The sequence below is a fragment of the Chiloscyllium punctatum genome, chromosome 7 (genome assembly GCF_047496795.1).
Source record: "Chiloscyllium punctatum isolate Juve2018m chromosome 7, sChiPun1.3, whole genome shotgun sequence".
Lineage (NCBI taxonomy): Eukaryota > Metazoa > Chordata > Chondrichthyes > Orectolobiformes > Hemiscylliidae > Chiloscyllium > Chiloscyllium punctatum.
Genome location: NC_092745.1, coordinates 135,648,215 through 135,662,742, shown reverse-complemented (window position 1 = coordinate 135,662,742; position 14,528 = coordinate 135,648,215). Strand labels below are relative to the sequence as shown.

Below are 14,528 nucleotides of genomic sequence, written 5' to 3'. Positions count from 1 at the left end.
GTGCAGCACTCCCTCAGCACTGACCCTTCGACAGTGTGACACTCCCTCAGTACTGATCCTCCGACAGTGCGGCACTCCCTCAGCACTGACCCTCAAACAGTGCGGCACTCCCTCAGCACTGCCCCTCTGACAGTGTGGCACTCCCTCAGCACTGACCCTCCAACAGTGCGGCACTCCCTCAGCACTGACCCTCTGACAGTGTAGCACTCCCTCAGCACTGACCCTCTGACAGTGCGGCACTCCCTCAGCACTGACCCTCTGACAGTGTGGCACTCCCTCAACACTGACCCTCTGACAGTGCAGCACTCCCTCAGCACTGACCCTCTGACAGTGCGGCACTCCCTCAGCACTGACACTCTGACACTGCAGCACTCCCTCAGCACTGAACCTCTGACAGTGCGGCACTCCCTCAGCACTGACCCTCTGACAGTGCAGCACTCCCTCAGCGCTGACCCTCTGACAGTGCAGCACTCCCTCAGTACTGACCCTCTGACAGTGTGGCCCTCTCACTCTCTCTCAGAAAGTGTCTGGTTTCTTGCTGGTGGGAAGTGGCAGGAATTTGCTGGATGGTTTTTTTTGAACATTTACCTTTGTTACTGAACGCTGCAGCAATTAGCTTCATTGAGCAGGGCAGTGCGTCAGTGTCATAGTTCCTGAGAATCACAGGCCCTTCATCACAACACACCTTGTCAATTTCAGGTGGTAACAATTCACTTCCGGAAATTAACGTCAAGTTGGGAATGGGCTGATTCCTGAGATGCTGCTCTCATTCTGCACAGTGACACCGACAAGGCCTGGAATATTAGATTACTTACAGTGTGGAAACAGGCCCTTCGGCCCAACAAGTCCACACCAACCCGCCGAAGCGTAACACACCCATACCCCTACATTTACCCCTTACCTAACACTAGGGGCAATTTAGCACAGCCAATTCACCTGACCTGCACATCTTTGGGAGGAAACCCACGCAGACAGGGGGAGAATGTGCGAATTCCACACAGACAGTGGACTGAGGCGGGAATTGAACCCGGGTCTCTGGCGCTGTGAAGCAGCACTGCTAACCAATGTGCCACCCACAAATATATGCCCATTCGAATGAAATATTTCCCTTTCCTACCCGGGATGTAGCCACAGACAGCACTAACCTCTGCTGGGGATGGATGATACTTCCTTCACATCAATAAAGACCTGCATTTCGATAATACTGAGACAATGTGAAAAACTCATACAGAGATTCGAAGAACAGCAAATAGCGAGTGAATTCTAACGTTCCGGACAGGGTTCTGAATGCATGGGAGCTAGGGAGGGAGGGGGTGTAGGGGCTGGAGGGGGTTACAGAGATAGGGAAGGGGTGTAGGGGCTGGAGGGGGTTACAGAGATAGGGAGGGGGTGTCGGGGCTGGAGGAGGTTACAGAGATAGGGAGGGGGTGTAGGGGTTGGAGGGGGTTACAGAGATAGGGAGGGGGTGTAGGGGCTGGAGGGGGTTACAGAGATAGGGAGGGGGTGTCGGGGCTGGAGGAGGTTACAGAGATAGGGAGGGGGTGTAGGGGCTGGAGGGGGTTACAGAGATAGGGAGGGTGTGTAGGGGCTGGAGGGAGTTACAGAGACAGGGAGGGGGTGTAGTGGCTGGAGGGAGTTACAGAGATAGGGAGGGGTGTAGGGGCTGGAGGGGGTGACAGAGATAGGGTGGGGGTGTAGGGGCTGGAGGGGGTTACAGAGATAGGGAGGGGGTGTAGGGGCTGGAGGGGGTTACAGAGATAGGGAGGGGGTGTAGGGGCTGGAGGGGGTTACAGAGATAGGGAGGGGGTGTAGGGGCTGTAGGAGGTTACAGAGATAGGGAGGGGGATAGAGGCTGCAGTGTGTCTTGTTCGGGAGCAGAGTGGGTGAGGGGTGAGTGGGATTTGCTGAGGGTTCTGTACAAAGCGCAGAGTTTTGGAGAAGCTGACGTTTGTGGTGGGTTGTTCTGAGAGACTGAGCTGGAGAATATTGGAATATGGAGGTGATCCAGTCACAGATTGTTCCGAGGGGAATAATTCAGCAGAAATTGGGGGGAGAAATGTGTGAGAGTTCAGGATTGAGAATCAGAAACAGATGGAGGGTTTGGTGAAGTGAGACAGTGAGAGAGTCTCTGGGTCTGTCCCCACTCTCCCAGTGTGGGATCACATCCCATTCTCCGGAATAATTCCCTTTGAGATTCCTGACTGTTTAAACAACAACATGTTATTGAGTTGTCGGCTGTATCTCTGGGACCTGGGACTGCTCGTTCTATCCAGGGGCAGAGTGATTGAGGAGCTCTTCAGATCTGGAGTGTTGGAGAATTCATTCCGAATTTACACAGCCTCGTGATGCTGTCAGGAATGTTCACTTGATTCCATTTACACAGGCACTTCAGAATAATCTGTTCCAATATGCAGCTTTACCTAATGTCTCCAGTCGATTCTGGGACAATTGTCGATTCATTCATCTCTATTATCTCTGTTTATTGCCACCCTCTCCACCTTTATCACTGACATTGGTTTCATTGATTACTGCAACAGCCCTTTCGACAGAGTCAGCTTGAACAGGGGAGCCTCTGATCAACTCCAAAAGGAGTTTGGGCTGATGCTCTGTTGCTGATGTTGGGGACAGCAGTGTATTATATCCTCAGGATGTCTCGGTCTGTGCCTGAACAGCTCTGAATCTATCGTGGTACACAGAGGTACCATTGATCCAGGTCGCAATAGGGAAGAGATTCTGCTGAGAGAACACAGCAGCTTGGGGCTGAATGACAAAGCAGAATCAGAAAGGTAATGATCTCCAGATGAACCAAGTCCAGGCAGTGGGTCGTGGATGGGGTCAGCTCTGCCCACTACCTGACACTCTTCCTCGGTTATGTCCGAGCCCGGGTGAGCTTGGAGAAGGAGCACGCGGTGTCCATCAATGCCCTTGATGCCTTGAGAGAGAGTTGGGCACCGTGGGGATACAGTGCTTTATCTCCCCCTCTAACTCCATTCAGATGGAGCTCCCTCCCCCTCAGCATTTCCCATTAATTGAGGGATTATGACCAATTGGCACAGAGCCAACAAGATGAAAGAGGTAAACATGTGACTCAATGATTGGTGTGGGAGATAGGGGTTTGAATTCGGGGAGGTTGGCGTCGGTACTGGGGAAGGAGGGGGCTGTCCCAATGGGATGGGTTTCACCTGGATCAGGCTGAGAGCAGAGTCCTGGTGAATGCTATAACTCGGGCGATGGATAGGGCTTTCAACTGAATCGTGGGTGGGTGTGGGGGACGGAGGTGGTCACTGGTGTGGAAAATAATGGAAAGAGCTATAGGAGGGTGGGGAGGGGGGGGTGATGGGCGCAGCAAAGGTTCGAGTTTCCAGAACAAGTCATAGGACAGAGAGAATGGAGAGGGCCAAGTACCTAACTTCAGGCACAGCAGATAAAGGGACAACGATGAGAATGGGGGTCAGTCAATACAGGACAGAGGGTGTTGTACTTAAATATACACAGTGTACAAAACAAGGTCAATACATTATACCGGGAGGCAGGGAGTGGGGAAGTGATGTTGTGAGGATTGAAAAGGCGAGTATTTTTGAAAGAATGAAACCTGTAAAAGTTAATGTTCAGAGAAGTATGGGTGGGTTCATGAAATAACACAGAAAGATAGCATTAGGAAGACAAATAACATGTCGAGTTCATGATGAAGGGGTTAGAGGAAACGGGTGAAGGGGTCTCGGTACACTTGAGCATGGAGTTGGTGAGGATCCAGCAGGATCTCCAGACTGAGGGAAGGTGGAAGAGCTGCAGGGAATAGGTACTGGATTGAACAGTGGTTTGAGTGGATTGTCCAATGATGAGGAGCTTGGGGCAATGTTGTCTGGAGTTTAAAGACCGAGAGGGGATCTCATTGAAAGGTACAAGATTCTGCAGCAGTTGATTGGTTGGGTATGAAGAGACTGTGTCCAATGGGAGCGAATCAAACAACTGGATCTATGACATACCAGACTGACATTGATGTAACGATGGAACTTGCTCAACCCTCTGTGAGGGTTTTCCACACAGTAACAACACTCCGAGGGAAGGACTTGGATGCTGGACCCTGATCCCAAGAATGGATCCAGCTTTTTGATTTGTTTCCCATTGGACACAATGAGATACCCTCTTGGTCTGGGACTGAGAGGTTTTGGCTGTCTCTGGGAATTGAGGGTCAGGGACTGGGGCACTGGAAGGTGGGGGTAAAACACCAAGGTTAACCATAATTGTCTGGAATGATACAGCAGACTCGAGAGGCCAACCCTAGAACTCTGGGGGAAGCTAGAGAAGTGATTGCTGGGCCTCTTGCTGAGATATTTGTATAATTGATAGTCACAGGTGAGATGACAGAAGACTGGAGGTTGGCTAATGTGGTGCCGCTGTTTAAGAAGGGTGGTAAAGACAAGCCAGGGAACTATAGACCAGTGAGTCTGACCTCAGTGGTGGGCAAGTTGTTGGAGGGAATCCTGAGGGACAGGATGTACATGTATTTGGAAAGGCAAGGACTGATTCGGGATAGTCAACATGGCTTTGTGTGTGGGAAATCATGTCTCACAAACTTGATTGAGTTTTTTGAAGAAGTAACAAAGAAGATTGATGAGGGCAGAGCAGTAGATGTGATCTATATGGACTTTAGTAAGGCGTTCAACAAGGTTCCCCATGGGAGACTGATTAGCAAGGTTAGATCTCATGGAATAAAGGGAGAACTGGCCATTTGGATACAGAACTGGCTCAAAGGTAGAAGACAGAGGGTGGTGGTGGAGGGTTGTTTTTCAGACTGGAGGCCTGTGACCAGTGGAGTGCCACAAGGATCGGTGCTGGGCCCTCTACTTTTTGTCATTTACATAAATGATTTGGATGCGAGCATAAGAGGTACAGTTAGTAAGTTTACAGATGACACCAAAATTGGAGGTGTAGTGGACAGCGAAGAGGGTTACCTCAGATTACAACAGGATCTGGACCAGATGGGCCAATGGGCTGAGGAGTGGCAGATGGAGTTTAATTCAGATAAATGTGAGGTACTGCATTTTTGGGAAAGCAAATCTTAGCAGGACTTATACACTTAATGGTAAGGTCCTAGGGAGTGTTGCTGAACAAAGAGACCTTGGAGTGCAGGTTCATAGCTCCTTGAAAGTGGAGTCTCAGGTAGACAGGATAGTAAAGAAGGCGTTTGGTATGCTTTCCTTTATTGGTCAGAGTATTGAGTACAGGAGTTGGGAGGTCATGTTGCAGCTGTACAGGACATTGGTTAGGCCACTGTTGGACTATTGTGTGCAATTCTGGTCTCCTTCCTATCAGAAAGCTGTTGTGAAACTTGAAAGTGTTCAGAAAGGAATTACAAGGATGTTGCCAGGGTTGGAGGATTTGAGCTAAAGGGAGAGGCTAAACAGGCTGGGGCTGTTTTCCCTGGAGTGTTGGAGGCTGAGGGGTGACCTTATAGAGGTTTACAAAATTATGAGGGGCATGGATATGATAAATAGACAAAGTCTTTTCCCTGGGGTCGGGGAGTCCAGAACTAGAGGGCATAGGTTTAGGGTGAGAGGGGAAAGATATAAAAGAGACCTAAGGGGCAACTTTTTCACACAGAGGGTGGTACGTGTATGGAATGAGCTGCCAGAGGATGTGGTGGAGGCTGGTACAATTACAACATTTAAGAGGCATTTGGATGGGTATATGAATAGGAAGGGTTTGGAGGGATATGGGCCGGGTGCTGGCAGGTGGGACTAGATTGGGTTGGGATATCTGGTCAGCATGGACGGGTTAGACCAAAGGGTCTGTTTCCATGCTGTACATCTCCATGACGCGATGAATGGTCTCCTTATGTTCCTGTTTGTGATGTTTTTTTGTGATGGGGAATCACTCAGAGACAGGGACACAGTTCCAGGGAGGACAAATTGAGATTGTACATCTCCTTTCCCAATCCTGTGCTGTTTTATAATTCCTGTGTGTAAATATTTTATGGTGTGAGGCTATGTTTAGTCAGAGAGCTGCCATCAATCATTAACACCAGCAGCAAAGTCATTCTGCAGTTGTCTAACTGTCCACTCCACGCTGCGGCCTGATTAAACACACACACACATTCATTTCGCTTTTAACCAGACACCATTACAGGGAATGAATATTCTTGTAATCAAAAAGGTTGGAGAGGGGGCTTTCCTCAGTGTCAGACCCCGTGCTGTCCCTGTCCCTGAGAGTGTTTGACGGGGGTGTACAGTGTAGAGAGAGCTTTCCTCAGTGGCAGACCCCGTGCTGTCCCTGTCCCTGGGAGTGTTTGATGGGGGTGTACAGTGTAGAGAGAGCTTTCCTCAGTGTCAGACCCCGTGCTGTCCCTGTCCCTGTCCCTGGGAGTGTTTGACGGGGGTGTACAGTGTAGAGACGGCTTTCCTCAGTGTCAGACCCCGTGCTGTCCCTGTCCCTGTCCCTGTCCCTGAGAGTGTTTGATGGGGGTGTACAGTGTAGAGGGAGCTTTCCTCAGTGTCAGACCCCGTGGCTGTCCCTGTCCCTGGGAGTGTTTGATGGGGGTGTACAGTGTAGAGGGAGCTTTGCTCAGTGTCAGACCCCGTGCTGTCCCTGTCCCTGGGAGTGTTTGATGGGGGTGTACAGTGTAGAGAGAGCTTTGCTCAGTGTCAGACCCCGTGCTGTCCCAGTCCCTGAGAGTGTTTGATGGGGGTGTACAGTGTAGAGGGAGCTTTCCTCAGTGTTGGACCCTGTCCCTGTCCCAGTCCCTGGGAGTGTTTGATGGGGGTGTACAGTGTAGAGGCAGCTTTCCCCAGTGTCTGACCCCGTGCTGTCCCTGTCCCTGGCAGTGTTTGATGGGGGTGTACAGTGTAGAGGGAGCTTTCCTCAGTGTCAGACCCCGTGCTGTCCCAGTCCCTGAGAGTGTTTGATGGGAGTGTACAGTGTAGAGGAAGCTTTCCTCAGTGTCTGACCCTGTCCCTGTCCCAGTCCCTGGGAGTGTTTGATGGGGGTGTACAGTGTAGAGAGGGCTTTCCCCAGTGTCTGACCCCGTGCTGTCCCAGTCCCTGGGAGTGTTTGATGGGGGGTGTACAGTGTAGAGGGAGCTTTCCTCAGTGTCAGACCCTGTGCCGTCCCTGTCCCAGTCCCTGGGAGTGTTTGATGGGGGTGTACAGTGTAGAGGGAGCTTTCCCCAGTGTCAGACCCTGTGCCGTCCCTGTCCCAGTCCCTGAGAGTGTTTGATGGGAGTGTACAGTGTAGAGGGAGCTTTCCCCAGTGTCTGACCCTGTCCCTGTCCCGGTCCCTGGGAGTGTTTGATGGGGTGTACAGTGTAGAGGGAGCATTCCCCAGTGTCTGACCCTGTCCCTGTCCCAGTCCCTGGGAGTGTTTGATGGGGGAGTACAGTGTAGAGCGCGCTTTCCCCAGTGTCTGACCCTGTCCCTGTCCCTGGGAGTGTTTGATGGGGGTGTACAGTGTAGAGGGAGCTTTCCCCAGTGTCTGACCCTGTCCCTGTCCCTGTCCCAGTCCCTGGGAGTGTTTGATGGGGTGTACAGTGTAGAGGCAGCTTTCCTCAGTGTCTGACCCTGTCCCTGTCCCTGTCCCTGGGAGTGTTTGATGGGGTGTACAGTGTAGAGGCAGCTTTCCCCAGTGTCTGACGCTGTCCCTGTCCCTGTGAGTGTTTGATGGGGTGTACAGTGTAGAGGAAGCTTTCCCCAGTGTCTGACCCTGTCCCTGTCCCGGTCCCTGGGAGTGTTTGATGGGGGTGTACAGTGTAGAGGGAGCTTTCCCCAGTGTCTGACCCTGTCCCTGTCCCTGTCCCAGTCCCTGGGAGTGTTTGATGGGGTGTACAGTGTAGAGGCAGCTTTCCTCAGTGTCTGACCCTGTCCCTGTCCCTGTCCCTGGGAGTGTTTGATGGGGTGTACAGTGTAGAGGGAGCTTTCCCCAGTGTCTGACCCTGTCCCTGTCCCTGTCCCTGTGAGTGTTTGATGGGGTGTACAGTGTAGAAGGAGCTTTCCCCAGTGTCTGACCCTGTCCCTGTCCCTGTCCCTGGGAGTGTTTGATGGGGTGTACAGTGTAGAGGGAGCTTTCCTCAGTGTCTGACCCTGTCCCTGTCCCTGTCCCTGAGAGTGTTTGATGGGGTGTACAGTGTAGAGGGAGCTTTCCCCAGTGTCTGACCCTGTCCCTGTCCCTGTCCCTGGGAGTGTTTGATGGGGGTGTACAGTGTAGAGGGAGCTTTCCCCAGTGTCTGACCCTGTCCCTGTCCCGGTCCCTGGGAGTGTTTGATGGGGGTGTACAGTGTAGAGGGAGCTTTCCCCAGTGTCTAACCCTGTCCCTGTCCCTGTCCCTGGGAGTGTTTGTTGGGGTGTACAGTGTAGAGGAAGCTTTCCCCAGTGTCTGTCCCTGTCCCAGTCCCTGGGAGTGTTTGATGGGGGTATACAGTGTAGAGAGGGCTTTCCCCAGTGTCTGACCCCGTGCTGTCCCAGTCCCTGGGAGTGTTTGATGGGGGGTGTACAGTGTAGAGGGAGCTTTCCCCAGTGTCAGACCCTGTGCCGTCCCTGTCCCAGTCCCTGAGAGTGTTTGATGGGAGTGTACAGTGTAGAGGGAGCTTTCCCCAGTGTCAGACCCTGTGCCGTCCTGTCCCAGTCCCTGAGAGTGTTTGATGGGAGTGTACAGTGTAGAGGGAGCTTTCCCCAGTGTCTGACCCTGTCCCTGTCCCGGTCCCTGGGAGTGTTTGATGGGGTGTACAGTGTAGAGGGAGCATTCCCCAGTGTCTGACCCTGTCCCAGTCCCAGGGAGTGTTTGATGGGGGTGTACAGTGTAGAGGGAGCTTTCCCCAGTGTCTGACCCTGTCCCTGTCCCGGTCCCTGGGAGTGTTTGATGGGGGTGTACAGTGTAGAGGGAGCTTTCCCCAGTGTCTGACCCTGTCCCTGTCCCTGTCCCAGTCCCTGGGAGTGTTTGATGGGGTGTACAGTGTAGAGGGAGCTTTCCCCAGTGTCTGTCCCTGTCCCAGTCCCTGGGAGTGTTTGATAGGGGTGTACAGTGTAGAGGGAGCTTTCCCCAGTGTCTGACCCTGTCCCTGTCCCTGTCCCTGTGAGTGTTTGATGGGGTGTACAGTGTAGAGGGAGCTTTCCCCAGTGTCTGACCCTGTCCCTGTCCCTGGGAGTGTTTGATGGGGTGTACAGTGTAGAGGGAGCTTTCCTCAGTGTCTGACCCTGTCCCTGTCCCTGTCCCTGAGAGTGTTTGATGGGGTGTACAGTGTAGAGGGAGCTTTCCCCAGTGTCTGACCCTGTCCCTGTCCCTGTCCCTGTGAGTGTTTGATGGGGTGTACAGTGTAGAGGGAGCTTTCCCCAGTGTCTGACCCTGTGCTGTCCCTGTCCCTGTCCCCTGGGAGTGTTTGATGGGGTGTACAGTGTAGAGGGAGCTTTCCCCAGTGTCGGACCCTGTCCCTGTCCCTGTCCCTGGGAGTGTTTGATGGGGTGTACAGTGTAGAGGGAGCTTTCCCCAGTGTCTGACCCTGTCCCTGGGAGTGTTTGATGGGTGTACAGTGTAGAGGGAGCGTTCCCCAGTGTCGGACCCTGTCCCTGTCCCTGGGAGTGTTTGATGGGTGTACAGTGTAGAGGGAGCTTTCCCCAGTGTCTGACCCTGTCCCTGGAGTGTTTGATGGGGTGTACAGTGTAGAGGGAGCGTTCCCAGTGTCGGACCCTGTCCCTGTCCCTGTGAGTGTTTGATGGGGTGTACAGTGTAGAGGAGCTTTCCCCAGTGTCTGACCCCTGCTCCTGTTCTGGTTGCTGTTTCTAGGAGAACCGTACATGTGTAATAATGAGTGTGATGCCCGTACGCCTGAGCTTGCCCACCCACCCGAGCTGATGGTGGACGATGAGGGCCGGGTGCCCAACACCTTTTGGCAAAGTGTCTCGTGGAGGCAGTTCCCGGAGCCTCTGGTGGTCAATCTCACCCTGTCCTGGGGTAAGAGCATTGAACTGACTGAGGACATTGTCATCACCTTTGAATCAGGCCGGCCAGAGCAGATGGTTCTGGAGAAATCTCTCGATCACGGCCACACGTGGCAGCCCTATCAGTTCTACGCTGTCGACTGCCTCAACTCCTTTGGTATGGAGTCACGGAGAGCCCAGGATCTCACCGCGGCCTCGGTTCTGGACATTATCTGCACCGAGGAGTATTCCAGGGGCTACGTGTGGAAGCTGGAGAAGACGGTGCGTTTCGAGATCCAGGTGCGGTTCGCCCTGTTCGGGGACCCCGGCTCAGTGATATGGCCTCCTTGTACAGCCGCCTGGACACTACCAAGGAGCTGAGGGACTTCTTCACCGTGACTGACCTGAGGCTGCGCCTCCTCCGACCTGCCACTGGCCCCACCAGCGTCGACCCCCTGAACCTCTCCAAATATTTCTACGCCATCTCCAACCTGGACATCCGCGGCAGGTGAGAGCTTTCCAACTCCCCACCGTGGAGTTCCTGAGGCTACAGCCCAGCACCAGGGGGCACTGCATCGGGGCTGGGGACAACCCCTGGGGGGGGGGGGGGACAACCCCTGGGGGTGGGGGCAACCCTGGGGTGGAACACCTGGGGGTGGGGGGGGTGACCCCTGGGGGGGGGTATCACCTGGGGTGTGGGGGGTTGACCCCGTGGGGGAGGGGGCAACCCCTGGGGGGGGTGGAACACCTGGGGGAGGGGGGCAACCCCTGGGGGTGGGGGCAACCCTGGGGTGGGACCACCTGGGGGCGGGAGGGGGTGACCCCTGGGGGGGGGGTATCACCTGGGGTGTGGGGGGTTGACCCCGTGGGGGAGGGGGCAACCCCTGGGGGGGGGGGACAACCCCTGGGGGGGGGCAACCCCTGGGGGGGGGGGCAACCCCTGGGGGGGGGGGGGCAACCCCTGGGGGGGTGGGGGCAACCCCTGTGTGGGGGGGAACACCTGGGGGTGGGGGGGGGTGACCCCTGGGGGGGGAACACCTGGGGGCGGGGGGGCTGACCCCTGGGGAGGGGAAACACCTGGGGGTGGGGGGGTGACCCCTGGGGGGGGGGGTAACCCCTGGGGGGGGGGTAACCCCTGGGGGGGCAACCCCTGGGGGCCATTGAGATCATGATCATGTGGTCATTGGGGTCACCATCTGGGGGACACTCTGGATTTACACTGAAAGTGTAATCACTGTCTCACATTAACATCTGGAGGCTGTTTGACCCTGGAACATCTGGATCCCCGCTCTCTGGGAATAAACCACAGGGTAACCTTCTGCTGGGAAACATCTGGAAGGAATCCTATAGGTTAACGTTGGCACATGACATTCTCAAAACCCAACACACTCAGTCACTCTGGGAAACCTGGTGGGAATTGTCCGGGGTAACATCCTCGGGAATAATCTCCCAGGGGCAACATCTGGAGGGTGCTGGGTGATTGGAGATCGGGAATCCTGCTCTCAGGGTTCACATCTGGTTTAACAGCGATGGATTGTGATGCCTCCCGCAGTCAATCAGCACTGCCCTGTGTCCCTGTGCTAACTTCCCTGAAGGGGTATGCCCACAGGCTTGGCACTGGGGCACATTCCCCTGGCCCTGCTCTGAGGCTCCTGCTGACTGACTCAGTCCAACCAATCAGACAGCAGAATCTGATCCTGTGCTCACCTCACAGCCAATCCCCAGCCTCACCAGAGAATCGAGCAGCACAGGCAAAGGCCAGTCAGCCCCTCAGTCTGTACTAGCTCCGTGAAAGCTTTGTCCAGTTTATCCCACTCCTTGCTCATTCCCCATCGCCCCGTTCTCCCCTTTTCAATTGGATTCTGGCTGTTCCCTGATCCTGGAAACAGTATGTTCCTGTTTAATCTGGGAAAGCTGTTGCTGATGTTGTGAACTATTCTGACAGTGTGTTGAATATTCAGAACAGTTCGTCCCTTATCCCACCATCCCACAGTCTCCAGGGCCTTACACCATTTACTCATTATTCCAGAGTCAGCTTCTGGGAGACTCACTCCAAGTTTTCATGCAGGAGAATCTTCAAACACTAATGAGAGAACAGCAGCAGTAAAATGTTGATGCTGCCCTTCCCCTGTCTCCAAAGAGCTGTCTGCGTTTTGCTTAGTTTAGTAAAATATCCCCAGAAATGCCAATTTGCAAAATGTACAAGGGACAATCTGCAGATTTGGAAGCTTTGTGCTGAGTTAAAGGCTGACTGGATGTTATCAGCACAGATTCACTGAGGAAACTGTTCACACACTGAAACACTTGGGGACTCACAAAATCACATCAATTAAACAATCACCAATTTGCATTTCCATAGCACCTTCCACACAGTGAAATGTCTCAGGGTGTTACACAGGAGAGGAACTCGAAACACATTGGGATGGAGGGGAATGTTCAGTCACAGGGGGGTGTGTGGGGGGATGGATGGGAGTTCACTGCTCACTGGGAGGTTGGTCTGGATCAGACTCTCTGAATCTTCCAAAGGCCATTGAGAGTGAAGTTCTCTCTCAGTATTGGCTGTCCTGCCTTCAGCTGCCTGAACCCTGAGCTCTCCAACTCCCCCACTAACCCTCCCTGTCTCGCCATCTCCCTCCCCCAACATTGACACCCTCCATAAACCATTCGCTTTGGCCTGGGGTTTAGTCACCTCTCTCAATATCTCCCCACCCCCGCCGTGGCTCAGTGTCAAATTCAGTTTCATAATCACTTCCGGGAATCACCGCGGGATTGTTTACTCTGTTAATGGTGCTACGTAAATGTACAAGCTTCCTTTCAGAGCAGCAAGAAACTACAACAACAACAACAACTGGTATTTCCATGGCCCTCCTGAGGACTGCAGTATGTTTGAACAAACTTGCAATGTGACAAGACACCTGGAGATTGTGTCGGGTGCTATGTAAATGCAGGGAGTTTCTCTGTGGAGCGAGGGGGCGGTTGAGCTGATGATGATGCTAACCCCTGACCCACAGTTGTTGTTGTTGTTGTTGAGGTTCTGATGATGAATGAGTAGACGGACAATGAGCAAAAGGCCTGTCTGTTGCTGTGAATGTGAGTGAGTTAGTGAGGAGCACGGTGTTGTTGTTGGCAGAGACACAGACAGCCTCTACACAGAGTCTTTTCCTGAACGGAGTTAGTGAACACGTTCTGAAGCAGTTTGTCATTGTCTGTTCCAGGTGTAAGTGCCATCTTCACGCCAACAACTGTATCCTGGAGAATGGGAGACTGAGCTGTCAGTGTGAGCACAACACAACAGGCCAGGACTGTGGGAGCTGCAACAACGGTTTCCATGGGAGACCTTGGACGGCAGGTTCCTACCTTCCCATCCCCAAAGCACGGCCAATGTCTGTGAGTAACAGCCATTTCTGTCAGGTCACACCGGCTCCCTCCCGCTCCCTCCGCGCTCCCTCCTCCTCCCTCCCCGCTCCCTCCTCCTCCCTCTCCTCTCCCTCCCTCTCCTCTCCCTCCCGGCTCCCTCCCCGCTCCTCCTCCCTCCCTCCCTCCCGTTCCCTCCCGGCTCCCTCCTCATTCCCTCCCCTCTCCCTCCCCGCTCCCTCCCCGCTCCCTCCTCCCTCCCTCCCTCCCCGCTCCCTCCCGGCTCCCTCCCCCCTCCCTCCCCCGCTCCCTCCTCCCTCCCTCCCCGCTCCCTCCTCCCTCCCTCTCCTCCCTCCCTCTCCCTCCCCGCTCCCTCCTCGTTCCCTCCCGGCTCCCTCCTCATTCCCTCCCCTCTCCCTCCCCGCTCCCTCCCGGCTCCCTCCCCCCTCCCTCCCCTCTCCCTCCCCTCTCCCATCTCATTCCCTCCGCGCTCCCTCCCTCCTCCCCCCCTCCAGCTCCCTCCTCCCTCCTCCTCATTCCCTCCCGGCTCCCTCCCCTCTCCCTCCCCGCTCCCTCCCTGCTCCCTCCGCGCTCCCTCCCTCCTCGCTCCCTCCTCCCTCCCTCCTCGCTCCCTCCCCGTTCCCTCCTCGCTCCCCTCCTCGCCCCGTCCCCCGTTCCCTCCTCGCCCCCTCCCCGTTCCCTCCTCCCTCCCTCCCGGCTCCCTCCTCGCCCCGTCCCCGTTCCCTCCTCGCCCCCTCCCCGTTCCCTCCTCCCTCCCTCCCGGCTCCCTCCTCCCTCCCTCCTCGCTCCCTCCTCCCTCCCTCCCCGCTCCCTCCTCGGTCCCTCTTCCCTCCCTCCCCGCTCCCTCCTCGCTCCCTCCTCCCTCCCTCCCCGCTCCCTCCCCGCTCCCTCCTCGGTCCCTCTTCCCTCCCTCCTCGCTCCCTCCTCCTTCCCTCCCCGTTCCCTCCCCGCTCCCTCCCGGCTCCCTCCCCACTCCCTCCTCCCTCCCTCCCAGCTCCCTCTTCCCTCCCTCCCAGCTCCCTCCCCACTCCCTCCTCCCTCCCTCCTTCCTCCCTCCTCCCTCCCTCCCCGCTCCCTCCCCGCTCCCTCCCCACTCCCTCCTCCCTCCCTCCCAGCTCCCTCCCAGCTCCCTCCACCCTCCCTCCTCGCTCCCTCTTCCCTCCCTCCCCGCTCCCTCCCCGCTCCCTCCTCCCTCCCTCCTCGCTCCCTCCTCCTTCCCTCCCCGTTCCCTCCCCGCTCCCTCCCCGC

General features: G+C 55.3%; 1 long non-coding RNA gene and 1 pseudogene across 1 annotated transcript in view; one reads left to right on the top strand and one right to left on the bottom strand.

Annotated features, from left to right (window-relative positions):
* Window positions 1-14,528, top strand: part of LOC140480172 (netrin-G1-like) — a 167,655-nt pseudogene that overhangs the window by 132,608 nt on the left and 20,519 nt on the right.
* The window catches only part of LOC140480173 (uncharacterized), a 90,719-nt gene that overhangs the window by 60,278 nt on the left and 15,913 nt on the right, over window positions 1-14,528 (bottom strand). The window lies entirely within an intron of this gene.